Here is a 27,946-nt window from a genome sequence, read left to right on the forward strand (position 1 = left end):
CCCTGTTCTGGAATTCCGATCACTTGCAAATTTTTGCTTTTGATTGTATCCCATACAATTCTCAGGATTTCTTCATTTTTCTGTTCTTTTTTCTGATTTTTCCTCAAACAGAGTTGTATCCAAGTGTTTGTCTTCAATTTTGCTGACTCTGTCTTCCATCATTTCAAACCTGCTCCTCAGCCCTTCTATGACACTGTCCATTTCTGAAATCTTATCTTTTGGATTTCTAATTGTTGTTTTTGTATGATTTCTAGTTGTGAGCTTATTTTGGCATTTTGTTCCTGTATTACTTCCCTGAATTGTTCCATTTTTTTGTCTGTATTTTCCATGAATTTGTCTGCCTTTTCTATAAATTTTTCTATTTTTTTCCTAATTTTTGTCAGCTTTTTGCTTCAACTCTTGGATTGCTCTGAATATTAGAGATTTGAATTCCCTGTCAGGTAGTTCTAGTGCCTTTTCTTCTACTGGAAAGTCATCTGGTATTTTATTTTGGACACCTACTGGAACCATCCTGTCCTGTGTTTTTATATGTTTTGATATTGTCTGCCGTCTTCGGGACACTCAGTAGTTTTTTTCTTTGTTTCTTGATTGTAGATTTGTTTGTTTTGTCTTTTTTTTTGTTTGTTTTATTTCGTTACGTCTGAGCAGGCGGGCTGTGTGTTCTTTATTGTTTGCTTCTCTGTAGTCACAATACTTTTCACCTCCCTTTCCAATGCGCAAGGCCAGTCAATCAGCTATGATGCAGCAGAGCAGGTCCAGCTGAAGGAGAGGGGCTGGGATGGGCTCTTTGTGGCACATACTAGGCCTGACAGGGCAGGCCAGGAATCAGTGCTGGGCAGGTGCTGGTAGGCTGTGCCTGTGCTGCTCAGGGGTGTGATGTTCAGTGCACAGTGCAGGTAGGCAGGAAAGAGGGGGTAATTTGTGATCTGTGAAGCTAATAGGGATATGGGAAAGAGAGAGAGAGAGGAGAGAGAAACAGAAACTAAAAACAAGCAAGCAAAGAAAGAAAGAAATAAAAGAGTGCTAAAGGAGCTTGCCACTGGAGTGGAGAGAAAAGAAATGAAGAAAAGCAAAAAGGAAAAAAATAAGAACAATGGAAAAAGAAAGGAAAAAAAAAAACCTAGATAAAAATTTGGAAAAGAGAAAAAGAAAAGCCCCCAGGAGGCCCTAGGTCCCACCAGTGGGGCTGCTAAGACAGGGGAAGTGGCTCCCAGGCTGCATGGTATAGCCTGGCTAGAGGGTGTATAGATATCGCACAGCACCAGGTATTCAGGAGACAGGAAAAGAAGATAAGTGTAGAAAGACGAGAACTGAGAAATTAAGAAAGCCAAAAGAGAAAAAGAGAGAGAGAGAGAAAAAAAGAAACAAATGCCCTTAGGGATCCCACCCATGTGGCTGCGCAGATTGAGGAGTGTCTCCTAAGCCCTGCAGTGCAGCCTGGCTAGAAAGGGCTCCCAAGCTGCAAAAAGAAAAAGAAAACAAACAAACAGAACAAAGCAAGTCAAAGCAAAAAAAAAAAAAAACGCAAGGGATCCCATCAGCGTGGTATGTGGGCCGGGGGAGCGGTTCCCCAGTCGAGTGTGGCTTCACAGCCTTTCAAGAAGCAAAGATGGCGCACGGAGCCAGGTGTTCCAGAGAAAGGAGGGGGAGGTGGCATTAGGCACAGGAGAAACCAAAAGAGACAGAAAGAACCAACACCAGCTCAGAAGCCTGGCCACTGTGGGCAGGGTGAATCCAAGCAGTCTGAGGCCAAAGCAGTTGCCTCTCCGCCAAGAGACTGCAGCTGGTGGGAAGCAGAGGAGGCAGAAGTGGGAAGGAAAAGGGGGAGGGATTAGGAAAGCATATATTGCTCCTTACTGGGTGCTCTGTCACCTGCTGGGAACTTCATGAAGCTGCTTTCCCGTACTCCCTGTCCGCAGATCACCTACGTGGGTGGGGCCAATACGAGTGGCACCGATGCTGTACTTCCTGGCCAGCTGAGCCACTGCAGCCAGCCAGCAAGCTCAGAGGTAGAGCAGCAGGGAGAGAATGGGGGATGGAAAAGCATGTATCATTGCTTCTGGGGTTCTCTGTCTCCTGCTGGGAGTTCCGCAAAGCTACTTTCCGGTGCTCTCTGTCTGCCGATCCCTGTCATAAGGCCAAGATGGTGGATCCATGCTGTGTTAGCAATGGGGCCCTCTCGCTCTCTGTCCTGTCAGTTTCTTACTCCATTCAGTGCTTCGCTGATTTCTTTGTCTCTTCATTTGACACTTCAGGTTTGAGGAAAAACGTTTGCCTGTTTTACTTAGTTTTTCAGGTCTTTGCTGTAGAGGGATGGTGTGGTGCTTCTGTCTGCATGCCATGTTGGCTGGAAGTCTCCCCATCTCCTCTTTTTGGATGACCTTGAACTTTACCAAGCATCATGTCCTTCTCCAGGGGCTGATCCCTCCTGATAACACGTCCAAAGTATGTGAGATGAAGTCTCGCCATCCTTGCTTCTAAGGAGCATTCTGGTTGTACTTCTACTAAGACAGATATGTTTGTTCTTTTGGCAGTCCATGGTACATTCAATATTCTTAGCCAACACCACAATTCAAAGGTGTCAATTCTTCTCTGTCTTCCTTATTCATTGTCCAGCTTTGGCATGCATATGAAGCTACTGAAAACACCATGGCTTGGGTCAGGTGTACCTTAGTCTTCAAGGTGACATCTTTGCTTTTCAACACTTTAAAGAGGCCTTCTGCCCAATGCAGTGCTTCTTTTGATTTCTTGACTGCTGTTTCCATGGGTGTTGATTTTGGATCCAAGTAAAATTAAATCCTTAAAAACTTCAACCTTTTCTCCATTTATCATGATGTTGCTTATTAGGCCAGTTGTGAGGATTTTTGTCTTCTTTATGTTGAGGTGTAATCCATACTGAAGGCTATGGTCTTTGATCTTCATTGGTAAATGCTTCAAATCCTCTTCACTCTCAGCAAGCAAGGTTGTTTCATCTGCAAAACACAGGTTGTTAATGAGTCTCCCATCAATCATGATGCCCCATTCTTCTTCATATAGTCCATCTTCTGCGAATATTTGCTCAGCATACAGATTCAAGGGCATATTTTCCAACTACTGATCCTTCTTCTTTGTTTCCAACTTTTGCATTCCAATAGCCAGTAATTATCAATGCATCTTGATTGCATGTTCGATCAATTTCAGACTGCAGCAGCTGATAAAAATCTTCTATTTCTTCATCTTTGGCCCTAGTGGTTGGTGCATAAATTTGAATAATAGTCATATTAACTGGTCTTCCTTGTAGGCATATGGATATTATCCTATCACTGACGGCGTTGTACTTCAGGATAGATCTTGAAATGTTCTTTTTGATGATGAATGCAACACCATTCCTCTTTGAGTTGTCATTTCCAGCATAGTAGACTATGTGATTGTCCGATTCAAAAAAAGGATCAGTAGTTGGAAAATATGGCCTTGGTGATAGAAACAATGCCAGAGATCAAATGATAGAATTTTGCAAGACCAACAACTTCTTCATTGCAAATACCTTCTTTCACCAACATAAACGGCGACTATACATATGGACCTCGCCAGATGGAACACACAGAAATCAAATTGACTACATCTGTGGAAAGAGATGATGGAAAAGCTTAATATCATCAGTAGAACAAGGCCAGGGGCCGACTGTGGAACAGACCATCAATTGCTCATACGCAAGTTCAAGCTGAAACTGAAGAAAATCAGAGCAAGTCCACGAAAGCCAAAATATGACCTTGAGTATATCCCACCTGAATTTAGAGACCATCTGAAGAATAGATTTGACTAGTGACCACAGACGAGACGAGTTGTGGAATGACATCAAGGACATCATCCATGAAGAAAGCAAGAGGTCACTGAAAAGACAGGAAAGAAAGAAAAGACCAAGATGGATGTCAGAGGAGACTCTGAAACTTGCTCTTGAACATCGAGCAGCTAAAGCAAAAGGAAGAATTGATGAAGTAAAAGGACTGAACAGAAGATTTCAAAGGGCCTCTCGAGAAGACAAAGTAAAGTATTACAATGACATGTGCAAAGAGCTGGAGATGGAAAAGGGAAGAACAAGCTTGGCGTTTCTTGAGCTGAAAGAACTGAAGAAAAAATTCAAGCCTCGAGTTGCAATAGTGAAGGATTCCATGGGGAAAATATTAAACGACACAGGAAGCATCAGAAGAAGATGGAAGAAATACACAGAGTCATTATACCAAAAAGAATTAGGCGATATTCAACCATTTCAAGAGGTGGCATATGATCAGGAACCGATGGTACTGAAGGAAGAAGTCCAAGCTGCTCTGAAGGCATTGGCGAAAAATAAGCTCCAGGAATTGATGGAATATCAATTGAGATGTTTCAACAAACAGATGCAGTGCTGGAGGTGCTCACTCGTCTATGCTAAGAAATATGGAAGACAGCTTCCTGGCCAACTGACTGGAAGAGATCCATATTTATGCCTGTTCCCAAGAAAGGTGATCCAACCGAATGTGGAAATTATAGAACAATATCATTAATATCACACGCAAGTAAAATTTTGCTGAAGATCATTCAAAAACGGCTGCAGCAGTATATTGACAGGTAACTGACAGAAATTCAGGCTGGTTTCAGAAGAGGACATGGAACCAGGGATATCATTGCTGATGTCAGACGGATCCTGGCTGAAAGCAGAGAATACCAGAAGGATGTTTACCTGTGTTTTATTGACTATGCAAAGGCATTCGACTGTGTGGATCACAACAAACTATGGATAACACTTCGAAGAATGGAAATTCCAGAACACTTAATTGTGCTCATGAGGAACCTTTACATAGATCAAGAGGCAGTTGTTCGGACAGAACAAGGGGATACTGACTGGTTTAAAGTCAGGAAAGGTGTGCGTCAGGGTTGTATTCTTTCACCATACCTATTTAATCTGTATGCTGAACAAATAATATGAGAAGCTGGACTATATGAAGAAGAACGGGGCATCAGGATTGGAGGAAGACTCATTAACAACCTGTGTTATGCAGATGACACAACCTTGCTTGCTGAAAAGTGAAGAGGACTTGAAGCACTTACTAATGAAGATCAAAGATCACAGCCTTCAGTATGGATTACACCTCAACATAAAGAAAACAAATATCCTCACAACTGGACCAATGAGCAACATCATGATAAATGAAGAAAAGATTGAAGTTGTCAAGGATTTCATTTTACTTGGTTCCACAATCAACACCCATGGAAGCAGCAGGCAAGAAATCAAAAGACGCATTGCATTGGGCAAATCTGCTGCAAAGGACCTCTTCAAAGCGTTGAAGAGCAAAGATGTCACCCTGAAGACTAAGGTGCACCTGACCCAAGCCATGGTATTTTCAATCACATCATATGCATGTGAAAGCTGGACAATGAATAAGGAAGACCGAAGAAGAGTTGACGCCTTTGAATTGTGGTGCTTGCAAAGAATATTGAATATACCATGGACTGCCAAAAGAATGAACAAATCTGTCTTGGAAGAAGTGCGGCCAGAATGCTCCTTAGAGGCAAGGATGGCGAGACTGCGTCTTACATACCTTGGACATGCTGTCAGGAGGGATCAGTCCCTGGAGAAGGACATCATGCTTGGCAGAGTACAGGGTCAGCGAAAAAGAGGAAGACCCTCAACGAGGTGGATTGACACAGTGGCTGCAACAATGAGCTCAAGCATAACAACGATTGTAAGGATGGTGCAGGACCGGGCAGTATTTTGTTCTGTTGTGCATAGGGTCGCTATGAGTTAGAACTGACTCGACAGCACCTAACAACAACAACAACATACAGATTCAATAAGTATGGTGAAAGGACACAACCGTGACTCACACCTTTCCTGACTTTAAACCACATAGTATCCTCTTGTTTTGTTCGAACGACTGCCTCTTGATCTGTGTACAGGTTCCTCATGAGCACAATTAAGTGTTCTGGAATTCCTGTTCTGTATCACCAGGGCTCCTTAAAATAGCCATAGACAACAGGTAAAGGAATAAGTATGACTGTGTTCCAATAAAACTTCATTTATAAACACTGAAATTTGAATTTCATATAACATTCACATGTCAAAAAATCTTATTCTTCCTTTGATTTTTGTTCAAAGTCATTTAGAAATTTAAAAACCATTGTTTCTATATGAGACCAAACAGTCAGCATTTACTCTAAAGCAAAGATGAGAAGGTGGGAGGAGGGTCAGGGAAGCTAGGTTAATGGAACAACCAGAACAGAAATAATGAGAATGTTGACACGATGTGGAAAATGTAACCAATGTCACTGAACAGTATGTGCAGAAATTGTTAAATGGGAACCTAAATTGCTATGTAAACTGTCACCAAAAACACAATAAAATATTTAAAGAAAAATAAATAATAAAATGAAAACCATTCTTAGCTCATGGGCTCTACAAACACATGTGACAGGCCAGATGTGGCCTGCAGGCCATAGTTTGCTGATCCCTGCTTTAAACCACCATTAGTTGAGTATTCTCTTACGGCAGCCAAAAGCTTCCTAACTGATATCATTTATAAAAAGTTGTCTTTAAACACATACACTGAGCCTCATCCACTTTGAGTCTCCTCCTCTAGAGAAGACAGAAAGCCAGAGCTTATTTACCCATTAGTTGATTTTCCCCAACAGTAATCAACATGTACCAGGAAATACATTGAGCATACTGGGACTGAGACAACATAATTTAGAGCACAAATTGGGATTTGGATATGCATAAGTGTGTCTGCCAGCTTCTTTTCTGGAGTGATTGAGGAGACTTCTGGAAAAGCTCTCATCCCAAAGGACCAATGAGCTAGGCATGACCAGCTTAGCCCAGTGAAGAAACTGTGGTCATTGGAGGAGAAGGGCACAGTGTTTTTTTCAATTGGTGTAGCCATAAGTAGGTTTGGGCCCCTTCAACAGATGTAACACAGTAAGGATAAACAAGGAATTTCCCTAAAGTTATACAGTGTTGGCATCACAAGGTGCCAGCATCTCCTGGAAACTCACCCAGAACTGGTACTCAGAAGATGCCTGCTGGAGACAAAAGGCAGCCCTAATGTCAGAAAACAGTTTTTGTATTCCTGAATACTTGTCTTTTGCTGTTGTCAGGTGCCATCAAGTTGGTTCTGACTCAGAGTGACCCTACGTATAACAGAATGAAATACTGCCCGGTCCTGCATCATTCTTACAATCCTTGTTTATGCTTGAGCCCAGTGTTGCAGCCACTGAGTTGAGCCATCTCATTGAGGGTCTTCCTCTTTTTTGATGACCTTCTACTTTACCAAGCATGTTGTCCTTCTCCAGGGACTGGTCCCTCCTAATAACATGTCCAAAGTGTGTGAGACAAAGCCTCGCCATTTTTGCTTCTGAGGAGCATTCTGGGTGTACTTCTTCCAAGACAGATTTGTTTGTTCTTTTGTCAGTCTACGGTATATTCAACATTCTATGCCAACAACACAATTCAAAGGTGTCAGTTCTTCGGTCTTCCTTATTCATCGCTCAGCTTTCGTATGCACATGAGGCAACTGAAAACACCATGGCTTGGGATCAGGAGCACCTTAGCCTTCAAGATGATGTCTTTGCTTTTTAATACTTTAAAGAGGTTTTTTGCAGCAGATTTGCCCAAGGCAATGTGTCTTTTGATGTCTTGACTGCTGCTTCCAAGGGCGTTGATTCCGGATCCAAGCAAAATGAAATCCTTGACAACTTCAATCTTTTCTCTGATTATCATGATGTTGCTTATCGGTCCAGTTGTGAGGATTTTTGTTTTCTTTATGTTGAGGTGTAATCCATACTGAGGGATGTGGTCTTTGATCCTCATCAGCAAGTGCTTCAAGTCCTCTTCACTTTCGGCATGCAAGGTTGTATCATCTGTATAATGCAGGTTGTTAATGAGTCTTCCTCCAGTCCTGATGCCATGTTCTTCGTCACATAGTCCAGCTTCTCAGATTATTTGCTCAGCATACAGATTGAATAAGTACTCTGAAAAGATACAACCCTGACGCATACCTTTCGTGACTTTAAACCACACAGTATCCCATTGTTGTGTTCAAGTAATGGCCTCTTGATCTATGTACGTACAGGTTCCTCATGAGCACAATTAAGTATTCTGGCATTTCCAGTTTTTGCAATGTTATCCATAATTTGTTATGATCCACACAGTCAAATGCGTTTGCATAGTCGATAAAACACAGGTAAACATCTTTCTGGTATTCTCTGTTTTCAGCCAAGATCCATCTGACATCATCAGTGATATCCCTCATTCCTTCTCCTCTTCCGAGTCCGGCTGGAATTTCTGGCAGTTTTCTGTCAGCGTACTGCTGTACCACTTTTGAATTATCTTCAGCAAAATTTTACTTGCATGTGATATTAATGATATTTTTTGATAATTTCTCCATTTGGTTGGATCACCTTTCTTGGGAATAGGCATAAATATGGGTTTGTCGGTTTGCCAGGTAGCTAGCTGTATTTCAATTTTCTTGGCATAGATGAGCGGCAGTGCACTTCTAGCACTGCATCAGTTTGTTGAAACATCTCAGTTGATATTCTGTCAATTCCTAGAGCCTTGTTTATCGCCAGTGCCTTCATTGCAGCTTGGACTTCCTCCTTTAGTACCATGGGTTCCTGATCATAGGCTACCTGCTGAAATGGAGGAGCACTGACCAATTCTTTTTGGTACAGTGACTCTGTGTATTCCTTCCATCTTCTTTTGATGCTTCCTGTGTCGTTTAGTATTTCCACGCAGAGTTCCCAGAAATTCTTGATGAGCACTTTGCAGGCACTGGGGCTACACAGCTTGTATGTAAGAGAGAACTATACTGAGGCATAGGGCCGGGAAGGGAACTATGCATCGTGGCCCTCTTACTCAAGTCAGTAGTTGTCCTTTGGCCTTCTCTTTCAGTGCCCTCTTTGAGACAGCCCCAGTGTTCCTCCTCCTGCTCCAGCTTGTGTGTTTAGACCATCTTCTCTCTGGTCCCATCCAGTAGCACCAGAGAATCAGAAGTTTTCTGTGAAAACAGGACATTCAGCTGTACCACAGAAGCTGTGAGGGTCTCTTTCTCTGCCTGTCCCCTTCTCTTGTTTCTGCCTCATTATGATTGTTCAAGAGCGAGCCCTGGACTTAGAACCAGAACGCCTAGATTTCAATCTCCTATTTATTAGCTGCAGTGGGTGTTAAGGGACTATCTAACTAGAGCCTCTTTTCTGGGGACTGTAATTCCCTGTCTCTGTGGCCACGGGAGCTACCATGTTAGTAAAATGTGACTCCATTCCCCAGCCTCCCCTCCCTAAGCCTTCCCCACCACACTTCATCAGTCCAAATTTAATTGGTCTAGGGTGGACACCTGATTCAAACTAGACTAATGAGTTGTTTCTTCGGGGTTTTTAGACTTGGATTTAGAGAGTCAAATGTATTTCACTACGTAAAATTTAAAACAACAACAACAAAAAGGTGACAGTGGAGGCCTTGTAAAAAGGCCTAAATGAACAAGAAAAAAGGGAACCTGGGAAGAGACATACTAAGAAAATTTTGGAAGCCGGAAGACAGATGGTTGGTAACTGAGTTAGAAATCTGAGAAAGCTGAATCTTAAGTCAGCTCTGGGAAAAATTAAATCTAACCCATTTACACCACAGAACCCCAAAAGGCTCAGGATTGGATGCACCAGGTAACTCTGGGAGTAGGGGCAAAGACAGGGCTAAAAGTAGGAGGACTGACTAAATATCTATTTATAGAAGCAGTTAGACTCCCCAAGTCCTCCCTCGCTGTCTTTAGTGAGCGATCATCCCTCTTCTACTTCAGCAAGTCAATAGGCTTATTCTCTGGAAAGGATAAGAGAGGTTTTTTGAACTGGGAGACATCGGTCATAGTGGAGGGCATAGTTATTATATTGGAAATGGGGGGCTTAAATAGGGGTTACCCTATACACTAAAGGAGGAGATCCCCAAAGTCGTCTTTCCCATTCAGCTTATTCCTTCTGGGCAGAAGGCTGGAAGCAAATTTTCTAGGAAATCTGACCAACTCAAGAAAAAAAAGACCTACAGATACTGACATTGGAGGTTTCCCAATGAATCAGCCCAGCCCGATCACTCTACAGTGAAGCCCTCTGTTGACAAACCCCACGTGTGCACATGGGGTTTCCAATTAGCTTTTCCATGCCCCATTCTTAAATATGTTTGTAGACAAGAAGCCTCCAGGATGATGGCTAAGGGAGATCCCAAGACCATCCTATATGGCATACTAAAGAAAAACCTATACAGACTGGATCAGGTCAAAGGCACTGGGAGAATTTTCTTCAAGATGTGAAATTGATGGACCATCCGTTGCATTTGAACATATTGAGAGGAGATTTATACCTATTTGAGGATAGGAGGAAGTTTGGGGTTGCATTGTCATTAACTACATAGTAAACCAAGCAAATGAAAGCCTCTGAGGATAGCACAGAATTGTGCAGGAAGGAAATGTAATCCATTGTGATAATTGGGAGCTTAGGGTGGTGGAAGTGGGGCAGGATGTGTCTGTGGTCAGTCAGTTCTCATCCTCCATGATAGTCAATACACAGCACCTAAAACGCTCCCGTGGGTGCCAGCAGCGACATCATTATTGCCCTTTTTGCTTAAGCTAGTCAGAATTGTCTTCTGTGCTTGAAACCGAAAGATTCTTAGCTAATACCTTAGCCACGTGATCTCCGGCAATTCACATCCCCTCTCTGGGCTTGTGGGGCCCTGGTGGTGCAGTGGTTAAGAGCTCTGCAGCTAACCAAAATGTCGACAGTTGAAATCCACCAGCTGCTGCTTGGAAACCCTATGAAGCAGTTCTGCTCGGTCCTGTAGAGTTGAGATGAGTCGGAACTGACTCGGTGGCAACAGGTTTGGTTTTTTTTTTCATTTTCTCTGAGCTTCAAGGAGCCCTGGAAGCACAGTGGCTAAGTGCTTGGCTGCTAACCGAAAGGTTGTTGGTTGGAACCCACCAGCCCCTCTGTGGGAGAAAGATGTGGCAATCTGCTTCTGTAAAGATTTACAGCCTTGGAAACCCCATGGGGCAGTTCTACTCTATCCTACAGGGTTGCTATGAGTCCATTCTAACTTGATGGCAATGGATTTGGTTTTGGTTTCTCTGGGCTTCAGGCTCCTCACCCATGTACCAAGTCACCAGTCTTTGATTCTATACACCTTTCAATGGTTAAACTTCTCTACCTCCTCTTGCCACGCCCTACTCAGCCTTCTTACCCTCACCTGCCACACCCATTTACCAAAACTAAACTTCCTTTGGGGGTGTCTGCCCTGGCTGGTATTGTGTCACGGAGTAAAAGATGTTGAGAAACCCTGAACCTAGAGAGCCTACCTAGGCAATCCCTGGGGGAAGGGCTGGGCTGAGAACAGAGCTGAGCTTCCATATTTAGATGTAATTCTACTGCTCACTGATCTTGGATTTTCAGCTGTAATCGTCTGTTTTAAATTGCATGCTGATTTATTTATACTTTATATCCCATCTATGACTTAGACAAATTTGAGTCAACTCTAAAAAAATTAATAAAATATAAAAGAAGACAAAAAATAAAGACAAATCAAAATTCAGGTAAAAGAGTCAGAGAAATGAATGTTTCAAGGACCCTGTGATGATAAAATGTTCCAAGTTTGCTGGTTGGTGACACAAAATAGAAATCACATCAACTTTGTAATTATTCCACATTCAACACATAGTGAATACTGAATCAGTCAGCATCATGTTTGGCTATGTATATCAGAAGAAACCTACTAACAGTATATTTCTTTTGAGGGTAAAAGAAGTCTGAAAGTAGGCCAAGTTGGGCTAGTATGGCACCTTTCTGATCACCACGGACCCAAGATCAATACGGCTCTTGTTCATGTTTCAATATGCCTTTTCAAGTTACAGCCATTACACTAACATTCTGGGTAGAAGGGAAGAAGAGTGAGGGAGTATTTCTCTTCTATTTTAAGGAGACTTCCAGGAAGTCCCATATAATAATAATAATAAAAAAAAACCCATATGATACTTTCGCTTATATTTTAACGTCCCAAACTTAACCACATACACACCTAGCTACGAGGGGATCTGGAAAACATAGCCTTTTATTTAACTCTTTTAATTGAGAAATAATTTCAAAATTATAGAAAAGTTGCAAGGATAAGAATGGCGCAAAGAACACACATATATTTCTTACCCAGATTTGCCTATTACCATAATAGCTTATTTGTGCTTGTTGTCTCTTTCACTATATACATATATTCATTTTTTCTTCTGAACCATTTGAGAGTTGGTTGCATAATTTATGACCCATTATTTCTAATATACTTCAGTGTATATTTCCTAAAAATAGGGATTTTTTTTTACATAATCACATTACAGTTATCAACCTCAATAAATTTAACGTTGATACATACAATCTACCTTCTGTATTCCAATTTTATCAACTGACCCAATAATACCTTTTGTAGCATTATGCTTCCTCCCATACAGGATCGAGTCTAGGACCAGGTCTGCATTAATTGTCATGTACCTTTAATCTGGAACATTTCCACAGACTTCATCTTTTATGACTGGCTTTTTTGAAGCGTGCAGTCCCCATCCCTCCTTTTTTTCAAGAGGACATCTCTCATTTGGTGTTTATCTGATGTTCCTCATGATTAGTTTTGGGTGATGCATTCTCGACTGGAATCATACATAGGTGACGCTGGGCTTTCTCAGGTATCACATCTGGAGGCACCCTCACTGGTGATGTTGAGTTTGATCACTTGGTCAAAGTATTGTCCAATTTTTTTACTCTTAGGCTTCATCTCTTGCTATTCCTCCTTCTAAACAGTGTTTAGAAAAAAAAAAGTTGCCATCAAGTTGATTTCAATTCATGGCAACCCCATGTGTGTCAGAGTAAAACTGAGCACTGTAGTTTTCAGTGGCTGATTCTTGGGAACTAGATGCCCAGGTTTCTTCTGGGATACATAGTCTTTTAACTGGGCACATTGCTGCCCCAAATAGGGTCATGACTAAATGCTAAGTTAGGCAACTAGCAGTTTCTATGACCAGCCCTCACTATGTGGCAGGTGCTGCTGTGCTCAAGAAATACAAAGATGACACAGTCCTTGCCCTTAAGGAACTCACAATTTTTAAGAAGACACTAATAATAAACTGAAGATGGAAGGAATACACACAGTCATTAAACCAAAAAAAATTGGTGGATATTCGACCATTTCAAGAGGTAGCATATGATCAGGAACCTACGGTACTGAAGGAGGAGGTCTAAGCTGCACTGAAGATATTGGCGAGAAACAAAGCTCCAGGAATTGACGGAATATCAATTGAGATGTTTCAACAAACGAATGCAGCGATAGAAGTGCTCACTTGTCTATCCCAAGAAATTTGGAAGACAACTACCTGGCCAACTGACTGGAAGAGATCCATGTTTATGTCTATTCCCAAGAAAGGTGATCCCACTGAATGCAGAGATTATTGAACAATATCATTAATATCACATGCAAGCAAAATTTTGCTGAATATCATTCAACAGTGGCTACAACAGCATACCGACAGGGAACTGCCAGAAATTCAGGCTGGTTTCGGAAGAGGACGTGGAACCAGGGATATCATTGCTGATGTCAGATGGATCCTGGCTGAAAGCAGAGAATACCAAAGGATGTTTACTTCTGTTTTATTGACTATGCAAAGGCTTTTGAATGTGTGGATCATAACAAATTATGGGTAACAATGCAAAGACTGGAAATTCCAGAACATGTAATTGTGCTCATGAGGAACTTGTACATAGATCAAGAGGCAGCTGTCTAGACAGAACGAGGGGATACTGCATGGTTTAAAGTCAGGAAAGGTGTGCGTCAGGGTTGTATCCTTTCACCATACCTATCCGATCTGTATGGTGAGCAAATAATCTGAGAAGCTGGACTATATGAAGAAGAACGGGGAATCAGGATTGGAGGAAGACTCATTAACAACCTGCGTTATGCAGATGACACAACCTTGCTTGCTAAAAGTGAAGAGGACTTGGAGCATTTACTGATAAAGATCAAAGATCACAGCCTTCAGTATGGATTACACCTCAACATAAAGAAAACAAAAATTCTCACAACTGGACCAATAAGCAGCATCATAATAAATGGAGAAAAGATTGAAACTGTCAAGGATTTCGTTTTACTTGTATTCACAATCAACGCCCATGGAAGCAGCAGTCAAGAAATCAAAAGACGCATTGCACTGGGCAAATCTGCTGCAAAGGACCCCTTTACAGTGTTGAAAAGCAAAGGTGTCCCCTTGGAGACTAAGGTACGCCTAACCAAAACCATAGTATTTTCCAATGCATCATATGCATGTGAAACTTGGACAATGAACAAGGAGACCGAAGAATTGACGCCTTTGAATTGTGGTGTTGGGAAAGAATATTGAATATACTATAGACTGCCAAAAGAACAATCTGTCTTGGAAGAAGTACAACCAGAACGCTCCTTAGAAGCAAGGATGGTGAGACTGCGTCTTACATATTTGGACATGTGGTCAGGAGGGATCAGTCCCTGGAGAAGGACATCATGCTTGGTAAAGTAGAGGATCAGTGGAAAAAAGGAAGACCCTCAACGGGATGAATTGACACAGTGGCTGCAACCATGGGTTCAGGCATAACAACAATTGTGAGCATGGCGCAGAACCGGGCAGTACATAGGGTCTCTATATGTCAGAACCGACTCAACACCACCTAACAACAACAATGAACTGAATATTATTTACACAGCTTATACAATTGAAAAACACTTGGCAAAACGTGAACACACAACATGGAAGTAGAAATGAAGTAGCAATGAGCTCTGTCTAGAGAGGCAGGGAAAATACATAGAGAAGGTAACAACTGAGCTGGGCCTGAACACAGTACAAATTCAGAGCAGAGGAGTAAGAGCATTCCGGGGGAGGAAAGTGTGGACAAAGAGAACATTAAAACAGATGAGATGGCCCCAAGACACTCTTTTAACTCAGTCTGAAGTCACTCCTGAGGTTCACCCCTCAGCCAAAGATTAGACAGGCCCATAAAACAAACAATAATACATGTAGCTCAACCATGTATACCACACTAAATGGCACACCAACCCACGGGCAAGGATGAGAAGGCAGGAGGGGACCGGAAAGCTAGATGAATGGAAATGGGGAACTCAAGGTTGAGAACGGAAGAGTGTTGACATGTCACAGGGTTGGCAACCAATGTCACAAAACAGTATGCGTAATAATTGTTTAACAAGAAACTAATTTGCTCTGTAAACCTTCATCCAAAGCACAAGGAAAAAAAAAGAGACAAACATTGTGGCAGCTCCTCAAAAAGTTAAACACAGAATTACCATGTGACCCAGCCATTCCACTCCTAGGAATATATCCAAAAGACCTGAAAACAGGGGCTCAAACAGATACTTGTACACCAAGGTTCACTGCAGCATTATTCACAATAGCCAAAAGGTATAAACAGCCCAAGTATCTTATCAACTGATGAACAGACCAACAGAATGTGGTATATACATACAATGGAACATTCTTCGGCCGTAAAAGGAAAATAAGTTCTGACACATGCTACGACATGGATAAACCTTGAAAACACAATGCTAAGTGAAACAACCCAGACACAAAAGGACAAAGATTGTATGACCCCACTTATATGAGAAACCTAGAACAGGTAAATGCATAGAGACCAAAGTTTATTAGTGGTTACTGCAGGTGGGTGGGAGGGAAAAATGGGAAGTTACTGCGTACGGGGCACTGAGCTTCTCTTAAGGGTGATGAAAAAAAAATGAAAACAGATAGTGGTGATAGTTGCAGAACATGGTGAATGAAATTAATGTCACTTAATTGAACACATAAAAATGGTTCAAACAGCAATTTTTTGTTATATATATTTTATATGATACAATAAAAAACTGCAGAAGTAAAAACATATTTCATAAAGAAATTAACACACATGCTTTCATTTCCTCTTCCCTTGCCTCCTCCTAATTTTGTAAGTTGTATTGTTTTCACATCAAAAATCCTAATAATATTTACATTCCATTCTTTTACCACAAGTCCCACCATTGTTTGTTCTTTGTTCTGTATTTGAATGGATCCAGTGATCATCTGTTCTTTTCCCGTGACTTTCCCACTTCTGTTTTTGAAATCACCCTTCCATTGGTGGGATTTCATCATCAAGTAGTCTTTTTTCATATAGGTCTTGTGGGTTCTCACATGCCTAAAAGAATGTGTGTCTTTATACTTGAAAGGAAAATGGGTAAAAATTACTGGGTTACATAGTATCTGGTACTTTCATGGGTCTGCGGACTCTTTAGGCCATATCTTCCTCCACTTTGCTAATTTAGTTGCCTCTCATAACTCCATCCTCTTTTTGTCTTTAAAAATTTGTTGAATCTCTCATCTTCTGATGTTTCCTGAGCCCTGTGGTGGTGGTGGTTGTTTTAGGTGCCATCAAGTTGGCTCTGGCTCATACAGACCCCATGTACCACAGAACAAAAACATTGCCCGGTCCTGTGCCATGCCCAAAATCATTGCTATGCTTGAGCCCATCGTTTCAGCCACTGTATCAATCCGTCTCATCGAGGGTCTTCCTCTCCTTTGCTGACCCTCTACTTTATCAAGCATGATGTCTTTCTCCAAGGACTGACTGATCCTTCCTGAAATGTCCAAAGTATGTAAGACGCAGTCTCACCACCCTTTCTTCCAAGGAGCATTCTGATTGTACTTCTTCCAAGACAGGTTTGTTTGTCCTTTTGGCAGTCCATGGTATATTCAATATTCTTCACTAACACCACAATTCAAAGGCGTCAATTCTTCAGTCTTCCTTATTCATTGTCCAGCTTTTCGCATGCATACGATGCGACTGAAAATACCATGACTCGGATCAGGCGCACCTTAGTCTTCAAGGTGACGTCTTAGGTTTTCAACACCTTAAAGAGTTCCTTTGCAGCAGATTTGCCCAATGCAGCGGGTCTTTTGATTTCTTGACTGCTGCTTTCCTGGGTGTTGATTGTGGATACAAGTAAAATGAAATCCTTGACAACTTCAAGCTTTTCCCTGTTTGTCATGATGTTGCTTATTGGTCCAGGTGTGAGGATTTCTGTTTTCTTTATGTTGAGGTGTAATCCATACTGAAAGCTATGGTCTTTGATCTTCATCAGTAAATGCTTCAAGTCCTCTTCACTTCCAGCAAGCAAGGTTGTGTCATCTGCATAATGCAGGTTGTTAATGAGTCTTCCTCTAATCCTGATGCCCCATTCTTCTTCATATAGGCCAACTTCTCAGATTATTTGCTGAGCATACAGATTGAATAGTATGGTGAAAGGATACAATCCTGATGCACACTTTCCTGACTTTAAACCACACAGTATCTCCTTGTTCTGTTCAAACAACTGCCTCCTGATCTATGTACAGGTTCCTCATGAGGGCAATTAAGTGTCCTGGAATTTCCATTGTTCACAATGTTATCCATAATTTCTCATGAGCCATGCAGTTGAATGTCTTTGCATAGTCAATAAAACACAGGTAAACATCCTTCTGGTGTTCTCTGCTTTGAACCAGGATCCATCTGACATCAGCAATGACATCCCTGGTTCCACATCCTCTTCTGAATCAGGCCTAAATTTCTGGAAGCTCCCTGTGGATGCACTGCTGCAGCTGCTTTTGAATGATCTTCAGCAAAATTGTACTTGATTGTGATATTAATGATACTGTTTGATAATTTCCTCGTTCAGTTGGATCACCCTTCTTGGGAATAGGCATAAATATGGATCTCTTCCAGTTGGTTGGGCAGGTAGCTGTCTTGCAAATTTCTTGGCATAGACGAGTGAGCACTTCCAGTGCTGCATCCATTTGTTGAAACATCTCAGTTGATATTCTGTCAATTCCTGGAGCTTTGCTTTTCACCAGTGTCTTCCGTGCAGCTTGGACTTCTTCCTTCAGTACCATTGGTTCCTGATCATATGCTGCCTCTTGAAATGGTTGAACGTCGACTAATTCTTTTTGGTATAATGACTGTGTAGTCCTTCCATCTTCTTTTGATGCTTCCTGCATCCTTTAATATTTTCCCCATAGAATCCTTCGCTACTACAACTCGAGGTTTGAATTTTTTCTTCAGTCTTTTCAGCTTGAGAAACGCTGAGTGTGTTCTTCCCTTTGGTTTTCTATCTCCAGCTCTTTGCACATATCATTATAATACTTTACTTTTTCTTCTCGAGCCACCCTTTGTAATCTTCTGTTCAGTTCTTTTATTTCATCATTTCTTCCTTTTGCTCTAGCTGCTTGATGTTCAAGAGCAAGTTTCAGAGTCTCTTCTGACATCCATTTTGGTCTTTTTTTTTTTCTTTCCTATCTTTTTAATGACCTCTTGCTTTCTTCATGTATGATGTCCTTGATGTCATTCCAGAAGTCATCTGGTTTTCATTCATTAGTGTTCAATGCATCAAACCTATTCTTGAGATGGTCTCTAAATTCAGGTGGGATATACCCAAGGTCATACTTTTGCTCTTGGGAACTTGTTCTAATTTTCTTCAGTTTCAACTTGAACATGCATATGAGCAATTGATGGTCTATTCTCAGTTGGCCCTTGGCCTTGTTCTGACTGATGATATTGAGTTTTACCATCATCTCTTTCCATAGATGTAGTCGATTTGATTCCTTAGTATATCATCTGGAGAAGTCCATGTGTATAGTCGCCGTTTATGTTGATGGAAAAAGGTATTTGCAATGAAGAAGTTGGTCTTGCAAAAGCCTATCATGCCATCTCCGGCATCATTTCTATCACTAAGACCACATTTTCCAACTACTGATCCTTCTTCGTTTTCAACACTCGCATTCCAATCACCAGTAAATATCAATGCATCCTGATTGCATGTTTGATCAATTTCAGACTGCAGAAGCTGGTAAAAATCTTCAAATTTTTCATCTTTGGTCTTAGTGGTTGCTGCATAAATTTGAATAATAGTCGTATTAACTGGTCTTCCTTGTAGGCGTATGTATATTATCCTATCACTGACAGCATTATACTTTAGGATAGATCTTGAAATGTTCTTTTTGGCAATGAATGCAATGCCATTCCTCTTGAAGTTGTCATTCCTGGCATAGTTAGACCATATGATTGTCCGATTCAAAATGGCCAATAACAGTCCATTTCAGCTCACTAAGGAAACCCTGGTGGTGTAGTGGTTAAATGCTACGGCTATTAACCAAGAGGTCAGCAGTTTGAATCTGCCAGGCACTCCTTGGAAACTCTATGGGGCAGTTCTACTCTGTCCTATAGGGTCGCTATGAGTTGGAATTGACTCGAGGGCAGTGGGTTCAGCTCACTAATGCCTAGGATATCAATGTTTATGTGTTCCATTTCTTTTTTGACTATTTCCAAGTTTCCTAGATTCATACTTTGTACATTCCACGTTTCTATTATTAATGGATGTTTACAGCTGTTTCTTCTCATTTTTGAGTCATGCCACATCAGCAAATGAGGGTCCTCTTTTTGTCTTTCAAAAATTTGTTGAATTGCTCATCTGTTGATGTCACCTGACCCCTGTGGCGGTAGGTAGGCCCTTTTATATTCCTTCATTGTCATTTTAGTAGGGCTTTGGGTGAGAAAGAATATAGATAACACCTTGGTTAACTGGAAACTGCACTATTTAGACATAAGTCTTCTGATCATTGCTCATCTTTGGAAGAAACCAGTTACTTGTTTTAAAAAAATTAACTTAGAAAGAGATTGGGACAGACCAAAGTTTTAAATGGGCTTTTTTCCTTTAAACATCCTCTCACCAAATCTGTTTTCTCCTTTGTCTGGGACCATATCTCCCCTCAGTTTTCAGGATTTAGAAAGTCAGAGAGGCAATGGCACTTAATATGGTTTTTGGTAATTAATGCTCTCTTTCCCTCTCTGTTAAAGAATAGGAGTAGTAATAGCATCAGAACCTGTCTACCTTCAGGGGGAATAATGACCAGGATCAGCCCAAAGCTGATTCCCACGAGGCGGAGGTCAGATATACTTCCACTCTCCAACTTTTTTTTACCAATTCTGACACCAGCCATCCTTCCTACAGCACTATCTACTTCTTTTCTGGGCTCAACAATTCATTGCAGTGGCCACACAGAACTCATAGACCATACTCTAAGTGGTTTATTAAGGAAGTAACGGTACAATTTGGGATTAGGATCAAAAGGCTACAACTCCAGATCAGGATCAGGAAGCATGCAGGCAAAGTCTCCATTCTTCAGTGCGGGACAGCTCTCTCAACAACTCTCACCTGTGCCGGGCTCCTCTCAGCCCCCTCAGGACAGGCCCCTCTTGACCCTGCCATCTTTCACCACCGACTCCACTGCTGGGCCCCTTCTGGGCCTGTTGGCACCAGCTCTGCCTTTGATCCCCCTCTGGGCCTCTCACTGTCTTCACTGTTACATCTTTTGACCCATGTTACAGCTCTTTTAAGAGGTTCCTTCCTCCTCTCTCTCTCTCTCTGATTCTTCTGCCTTCCTCCTGCTTCTCTTCCTGCTTCCTTCTCTCTGAAAAACCTCGGTGGGGCTGGCTGCATACATACACAACTCCTTGTCAATTTCAAGGCATGGCCCTTTCTAGCAGGGGGCCACAAATTGACCAATCTGCTCTTGGTAGGCCACAGACAAGGCCACAGACACCTCATTTGCACAGCAGGCTACAGACACTTCACTTGCATAGTCTATTGACCAATCCCTACAAGGTGCATACCAATCCAGGGCAGGCTGCAGCCCAAAACTAGACAAAAAGTATCAAAGCAAGTTGTTCGCAGCTCAGAAAATGTCAGTCAACCTGGACAAAAGTAACAAACACTCTAGGGTAGAAAGCCAGGGCGAAGGTAACTCCTCAAGGCTTAGGAGAAATAGCTCTCAAGTTGTTTTCCCAAAGAACAAAGGCAAAAGGCCACATAAAAGAATTCATTTCTCTACACTCCTCATCCTCCCTTTGCCCCCAGCAAGTTCTCTCAGCTCGGAAGCTGGGACTTAGACATAGACAAGTGGCAGGGCACATACACATGGATTGTCTGTTACTTCCACCTCCCCCGCTTCCCAGATCCTGTAGGGTGAACTGGCCTCTCTGGAGTCATTCCAGCCACTTGCCTTGTGGTTTCAAACAATGGTCCATTAAGATGGGCCTTCCAGAACAGTGCCGCTTACTTTCACTTTGTTAGTTTGAGGTTGCGCCGTTTCCTTGTGTCACTGAAGCTGGAGACAGGTACAAGAACGTTCTGCATTATCTGTAACAGGGCACAGACTGGGAGCCATGCAAATGTCCATCATCAGGAGGGTGGATAAATACAGTCACATATTCATACAATGGAATACAATTCATGGACGACAGTGAGTGAAATTGCAGCTGCACACGGCAGCATAGGTAGACCTTAAAAACATAACCAAACCAAACCCAGCCCAGCGCCATCGAGTCAATTCCTACTCGTAGCGACCCTATAGGACAGAGTAAAACTGCCCCATAGAGTTTCCAAGGAGCGCCTGGTGGATTCAAACTGCTGACCCTTTAGTTAGCAGCCGTAGCACTTAACCACTATGCCACCAGGGTTTCCTTAAAAAAATAAAAAATAAAGCTGAGTGAAAAAATGTAAGTCGCAGAATAGATACTCTGTGATTTCATCCCTATAAAGTGCAAACTTCCCTCCCCTAAATTAGAATACATTGTGTGGGAAAGTATACACAGAGAGTAAAACTCAAAAGAAAACGGAGGGATGATTAAGTCAAAATTCAGAATAGTGGCTACTGCAGGAGGGAGAGAAGAGGGATGTGACCAGAGAGAGGCACCCAGGAACCTGTACAGGTACTAGTTAAATCAGATTAGTTTAACCTGGGTAATAGGTTCTTGTGCTCATTTTATTGTTATTGTTTAAACTGCACATATATGTTAAGTACATTCTTTGGTAGCGTGAGATTTCATAATAAACAATGCAGTGATTTCTCTCTTTTTTTCCTCATCTTTTAAAAGATAGAGTTGTTTCTCTCTTTTTTATTTTTATCTTTTTGTTGTCTTGTTTTTGGAAGATTTTAAGGGTGGGGAGAAGAGTAAAAAATGCCTTTAACACCCCTTCCATCCCCATCTTTATTCGCGACTCAAAAGGCATTTGGCATTAAGGACCTTGGGTTTCCACATAACACTGAAGGAAGTCTATGGGAAACTACCATCAAGAAGTTTCGTGAAAATCAACAATCCATTGGCCAAATGGACGAAGAAAAATAGGAGAGAAGCAAATTACCCGAATAAGAAATGAAATGGGGACATTACAACAGACCCAACTGAAATATAAGGATCATAACAGAGTATTACGAAAAACTGTACTCCAACGAATTTGAAAACCTAGAGGAACCAGACAAATTTCTAGAGACACACTACCTACCCAAAGTAACACAAACTGAGGTAGAATATCTGAACAGACCCATAACAAGAGAATAGATTAAAAAGGTAATTAAAAAAAAAAAAAAAACTCCCAACAAAAAAAGCCCTAGCCCAGATGCTTCACTGAAGAATTCTACCAAACATTCAGAGAAGAGCTCACACCAGTACTACTCAAACTATTTCAGAACACAGAAAAGGAAGGGATACTTTCTAATTCATTCTATGAAGCCAGCATAACGCTGATACCCAAACCTGGCAGACGCCTCAAAAAAAAGAAAATTACAGACCAATATCTGTCATGGGGAGCCCTGGTGGCCCAGTGGTTAAGAGCTTGGCTGCTAGCCAAAAGTTCGGCAGTTTGAATCCACCAGCCTCTCTTTGGAAACCCAGTTCTACTCAGTCTTACAGGGTTGCTATGAGTCAGAATCAACTTGATGGCAATGGGTTTTTTATCTCTCATGAATACAGATGCAAAATTCTCAACAAAATTCTAGCCAATAGAATTCAGCATTATATAACAACAACAAAAAAAATCCTACGACCAAATGAGATTCATACCAGGTATGGAAGGATGCTTCAACATTAGAAAATCAATCAACAGAATCCACCACATAAATAAAACAAAAGAAAATAATCACATGATCATCTCAATCGATGCAGAAAAGACATTCAATAAAGTCTAACACCCATTCCTGATTGAAAACTCTAAGTAAGACAGGAATAGAAGGGAAATTTCTCGACATAATAAAGGGCATCTATACAAAACCAATAGCCAATATCATTCTCAATGGAGAGAGGGTGAAAACATTCCCTCTGAGAATGGTAACAAGACAAGGATGCCCTTTATCACCACTCCTATTTAACATTGTGCTGGAAGTCCTAGCTAGAGCAATAATGCAAGAAGAAGAAATAAAAGACACCCAAATTGTTAAGGAAGAAGTAAAACTTTGCCTATTTGTGGATGATATGATACTATACATAGAGAACTCTAAAGACTTTACAAGAAAACTACTGGAACTAACAGAAAGACTCAGCGGAGTAGAAGGAAACAAGATCAACATAAAAAAATTGGATTCCTATACACCATTAAAGAGAACCATGACAAGGAAATCAGGAAAGCAATACCATTTATAATAACCCCTAAAAAAATAAAATACTTAGGAATACATATAACCAAGGACATAAAAGATCTATACAAAGAAAACTACAAAACACTACTGCAAGAAACCAAAAGAGACTTACATAAATGGAAAAACATACATGCTCATGGATAGGCAGACTGAACATTATGAAAATGTCAATTCTACTCAAAGTAATCTACAAATACAATGCAATCCCAATCCAAATACCAAGAGCATTCTTTAAAGAGATGGAAACACTAATCATTACCTTTATATGGACAGGGAAGAGGCTCTGGATAAGTAAAGCATTATTGAAGAAGAAGAACAAAGCAGGATGCCTTGCACTACCTGACTTAAGAACCTACTATATAGCTACGGTACTCAAAACAGTCTGGTACTGGTACAACATCAGACACACTGACCAATGGAACAGAATCAAGAATCCAGATATAAATCCATATACCCACGTCCACCTGATCTTTGACAAAAGCCCAAAATCCATTAAATGGAGGAAAAAAAAAAAAAAAAAAAGACAGTCCTTAACAAATTAACCAAAACCAAACCTGCTGGATGTCCATCTGTAAAAAAAAAAGAAACAAGACCCATAGCTCACACCATACACAAAAACTAGTTGAAAATGGATCAAAGACCTAAATATAAAATCAAAAACTATAAAGATCATGGAAGAAAAAATAGGCTCAATGCTAGGGGCCCTAATATATGGCATAAATAGGATATAAAACATAATTAACAATACCCAAACACCAGAAGATAAGCTAGATAAATGGAATCTTCTAAAAATTAAACAGTTATGCTCATCAAAAGACTTCACCAAAAGAGTAAAAAGAGAACCTACGGGCTGGGAAAAAATTTTTAGCTATGGCATATCTGACGATAAAAAGACAAATAAGCCAACTTAAAAATGGGCAAAGGATATGAACAGACACTTCACCAAAGAAGACATTCAGGTGGCTAACAGACACATGAGGAAATACACTAGCTGTCAACTTGGCTGGGCCATGATTCTCAGTGATTTGGAAGTTATCATGTAGCTTGGCAGTCGTATGATGATGTGATCACTTCTGTGATGAGATTTGGTATAATGTGATCACCTCCATGATGGGATCTGCTGTGAGTAGCCAATCATTTGAAAGGGAGTTTCCTTCACGGTGTGGCCTACATCCAATATAGGTGGACTTTCTGGAAGGCTCATGGGCCTTTGCTTGCTCTGGATCCTGCAGCTGGCTTCTGTTCCTCTGACCTCCAGTTCTTGGGACTCAAGCTAGGAGCTTACCTGCTGTCTCACCTGCTGATTTTCGGATTCATTGGTCTTCGCAGCCTGTGAACAAGAACCCTGCTGTCTGACCTGTTGATCTTAGGTTCACCAGCCCCTGTGGCTACGTGAATCAGGAGAAGCCTCCAGCCTGACCCACAGATTTGGGACATTTCAGCCTCTACAACCACATTAGCCATTTCCTTGATACAAATCTCTCTCTATAGATATTTATATGCTTTGCTGGTTTTGCTTCTCTAGAGAGCCCAGCCTAAGACACTAGCCATTAGAGAAATTCAAATCAAAACTATGATGAGATACCATCTCACCCTGACATCGCTGGCACTACTCAAAAAAACAGAAAATAACAATTGTTGGAGAGGTTGTGGGGAGAAGTCTTATGGACTTCTGGTGGGAATGCAAAACGGTGCTGCCATTTTGGAAAACAATATAAACCCATATGGTGCTTCCTTAAAAAGCTAGAAATAGAAATACCATATGATCCAGCTATCCCACTTCTAGTAATGCATCGTAGGGAAATAAGAGTCTTCACACGAATAGACATATGCATACCCATGTTCACTGCTGTATTATTCACAATAGCAAAAAGATGGAAACAATCTAAGTGCCCATCAACAGCTCAATGGATAAACAAACTATGGTACATAAACACAATGGAATACTACTCAATGATAATGAACAATGATGAATATGTGAAACATCTCACAATATGGATGAATCTGGAGGGCATTAACCTGAGTGAAAAAAGTCAATCAAAAAAGGACAAATACTATATAAGACCACATTTATAAAAACTCATGAAAAGGTTTCCACACAGAAAGAAACAATCTTTGATGGTTACAAGTGAAGGAACAAGTAGAGAGGGAAAAACACTAGATAGTAGATAAGAGGTAACTTTGCTGAAGGGTAAGACAGTACATAATACTGGGGAAGTCAGCACAACTTGACTAGGGCAAAGTCATAGAAGCTTCACAGACACATCCAAACTCCCTGACAGACCGAGCTACTAGGCTGAGGGCTGGGGACCATTGTCTCAGGCGACATCTAGCTCAACTGGCGTAGCATAGTCTATAAAGAAAATGTTCTACATCCAACTGTGGTGAGTAGCAACTGGGGTCTTAAAAGCCTGCAAGTGGCCATCTAAAATATATCTACTGGTCCCATGCTGGCTGGAGCAAAGGAGAAGGAAGAAAACCAAAGACACAGGGGAAAGATTAGTCCAAAGGACTAATAGACCACAACTACCACAACCTCCACCAGACTGAGCCCAAAACAACTAGGTGGTGCCTGGTTATCACCACCAACTGTTCTATCAGGGATCACAATAGAGGGTTCTTAACAGAGCGGGAAAAAATGTAGAACAAAATTCAAATTCACACACACACACACAAAAAACCAAAACCCAGACTTGCTGGTCTGACAGAGACTGCAGAAACCCTGAAAGTATGGCCCCAGAACACCCTTTTCACCCAGTACTGAAGTCACTCCCAAGGTTCACCCTTCAGCTAAAGATTAGACAGATCTACTACAGGGCCAACAATAACACAAGTGAAGAACATGCTTCATAGTTCAATCATGTATACGAAACCAAATCAACACACCAGCCCAAAAGCAAAGATGAGATGGCAGGAAGGGGCAGGAAAACTGGAGGAATGGAAGCAGGGAACCTGGAGTGGAAAAGGGGAGAGTGCTGACACATCATGGGTTGGCAACCTACGTCATGAAACAATTTGTATGTTAACCGTTTAATGAGAAACCAATTTGCTCTGTAAACTTTTGCCTAAAGCACAATTTTAAAAAAGGAAGGTTTACTCCTCCAAGATTATTTTTAAAACCATTGGAAAGAAAATGACTTTAATTCAGAAATTGGCTTGTGCTTTTGTTTGGAAGGATGGCAGTGAGGCAGGGTTGATGCAACAGTGATGGGAGCCAGTAGCTCGGGGCCTTGAGGGGACAGAGCACTGGGTTCACCTCTGCCGGGGCCTTTGGGAATCTTAGAGGGAAACGGGTGGAGAGACGGTAGAGGGGAGCCTGGACAAGGAGAGGGCTGACAGGCCAGAGGCGAGGTCTATCCGGGTTCCAGCACCCCAGTGGACCCACCTCAACTGGCATGATGTTTGAGGGCAGGGCTGCTGTTTTCCCTCACTTGGGAAGTCTGAATCTGCTCATCACAGAACAAGTATTGATTGGACCCTGGGGGCTCTAAGCCATGGTGGCTAGTCAGGGGTGAGGGCGGTGTTGGGGCATGATGCCAAGAGATGTCAGCAGAATTTTGCAGAGTCAGCAAGTCCTGAGTGGGAATTTGGACTTTATCCTGAGAGCAACGAGGGGCCATTAAAGAGTTTAAGCCAGAATGAAAAAATGCTGGTAAGACTTCAGTAATTCATTTAAAGGAATCTATACTGTATTAGTAGGGTCCGATGGCACGGTGGCTAAGTGTCCAGCTGTGAACCAAAAGGTTGGCAGTTCAAATCCACCAGCTGCTCCTTGGAAACCCTATGAGGCAGCTCTATTCTGTCCTATAGGGTCACTATGAGTCGGAATCAACTTGATAGCAATAGGTTTGGTTTTAGTTTGGTTATACTATAATTATCACATCGGCATCTACATACATATAATCAGATTTTGCATCTGATTATAGCAATATCTATATGCAGGCAAAACATGTTTTCTTTCTCTGGACGATACCTGGTGCACATAAAGATTCAGAGACGCTTGGCAAATACTCTGTGTCCACATTTCCCACTCCTTTGGGGCTCAAGGTTCACAGGGTAGGTGCTGCTGGTCTAGCTAATGTTAATGCAACTGATTGACTGGTCACATCATGGAGTTGATTACATTATACCACAAAATGGAGGATAACTACATCATTACATAACTGCCAAACTACTGAGAATCATGGCCCAGCCAAGTTAACACACAGCTTTAACCATCACAGTTGTTAAGACCCCATCCCCAGCATAAGGGGGAATGCTTGCCTTCCCATTTGCTATAAGGGACACATATCCAAGTCATGTGGTGAACGTTATGTTTAGCCATTTAAATATATGCAGAAAATAAGGGAGGAACAAATACACAACACATTTTTATACCATTTAGGACTGTTATCAAGACTACAGCTGCCCATGTGATT

The 27,946-nt window shown here is 41.5% G+C and overlaps 1 long non-coding RNA gene across 2 annotated transcripts in view; it reads right to left on the reverse strand.

The window, feature by feature from the left end:
- Positions 1–27,946, reverse strand: part of LOC111747779 (uncharacterized) — a 100,481-nt gene that overhangs the window by 10,876 nt on the left and 61,659 nt on the right. The window contains exon 6 of one of the 2 annotated variants that reach the window (XR_010317962.1): positions 6,674–9,005. The exons of the other annotated variant lie outside the window; for it this stretch is intronic. This is a non-coding gene — a long non-coding RNA (uncharacterized LOC111747779). Of the gene's footprint in view, positions 1–6,673; positions 9,006–27,946 lie in introns of those variants that run through there. 2 annotated transcript variants of the gene reach the window in all.

The sequence above is a fragment of the Loxodonta africana genome, chromosome 15 (assembly GCF_030014295.1).
Source record: "Loxodonta africana isolate mLoxAfr1 chromosome 15, mLoxAfr1.hap2, whole genome shotgun sequence".
Classification (NCBI taxonomy): Eukaryota; Metazoa; Chordata; class Mammalia; order Proboscidea; family Elephantidae; genus Loxodonta; species Loxodonta africana.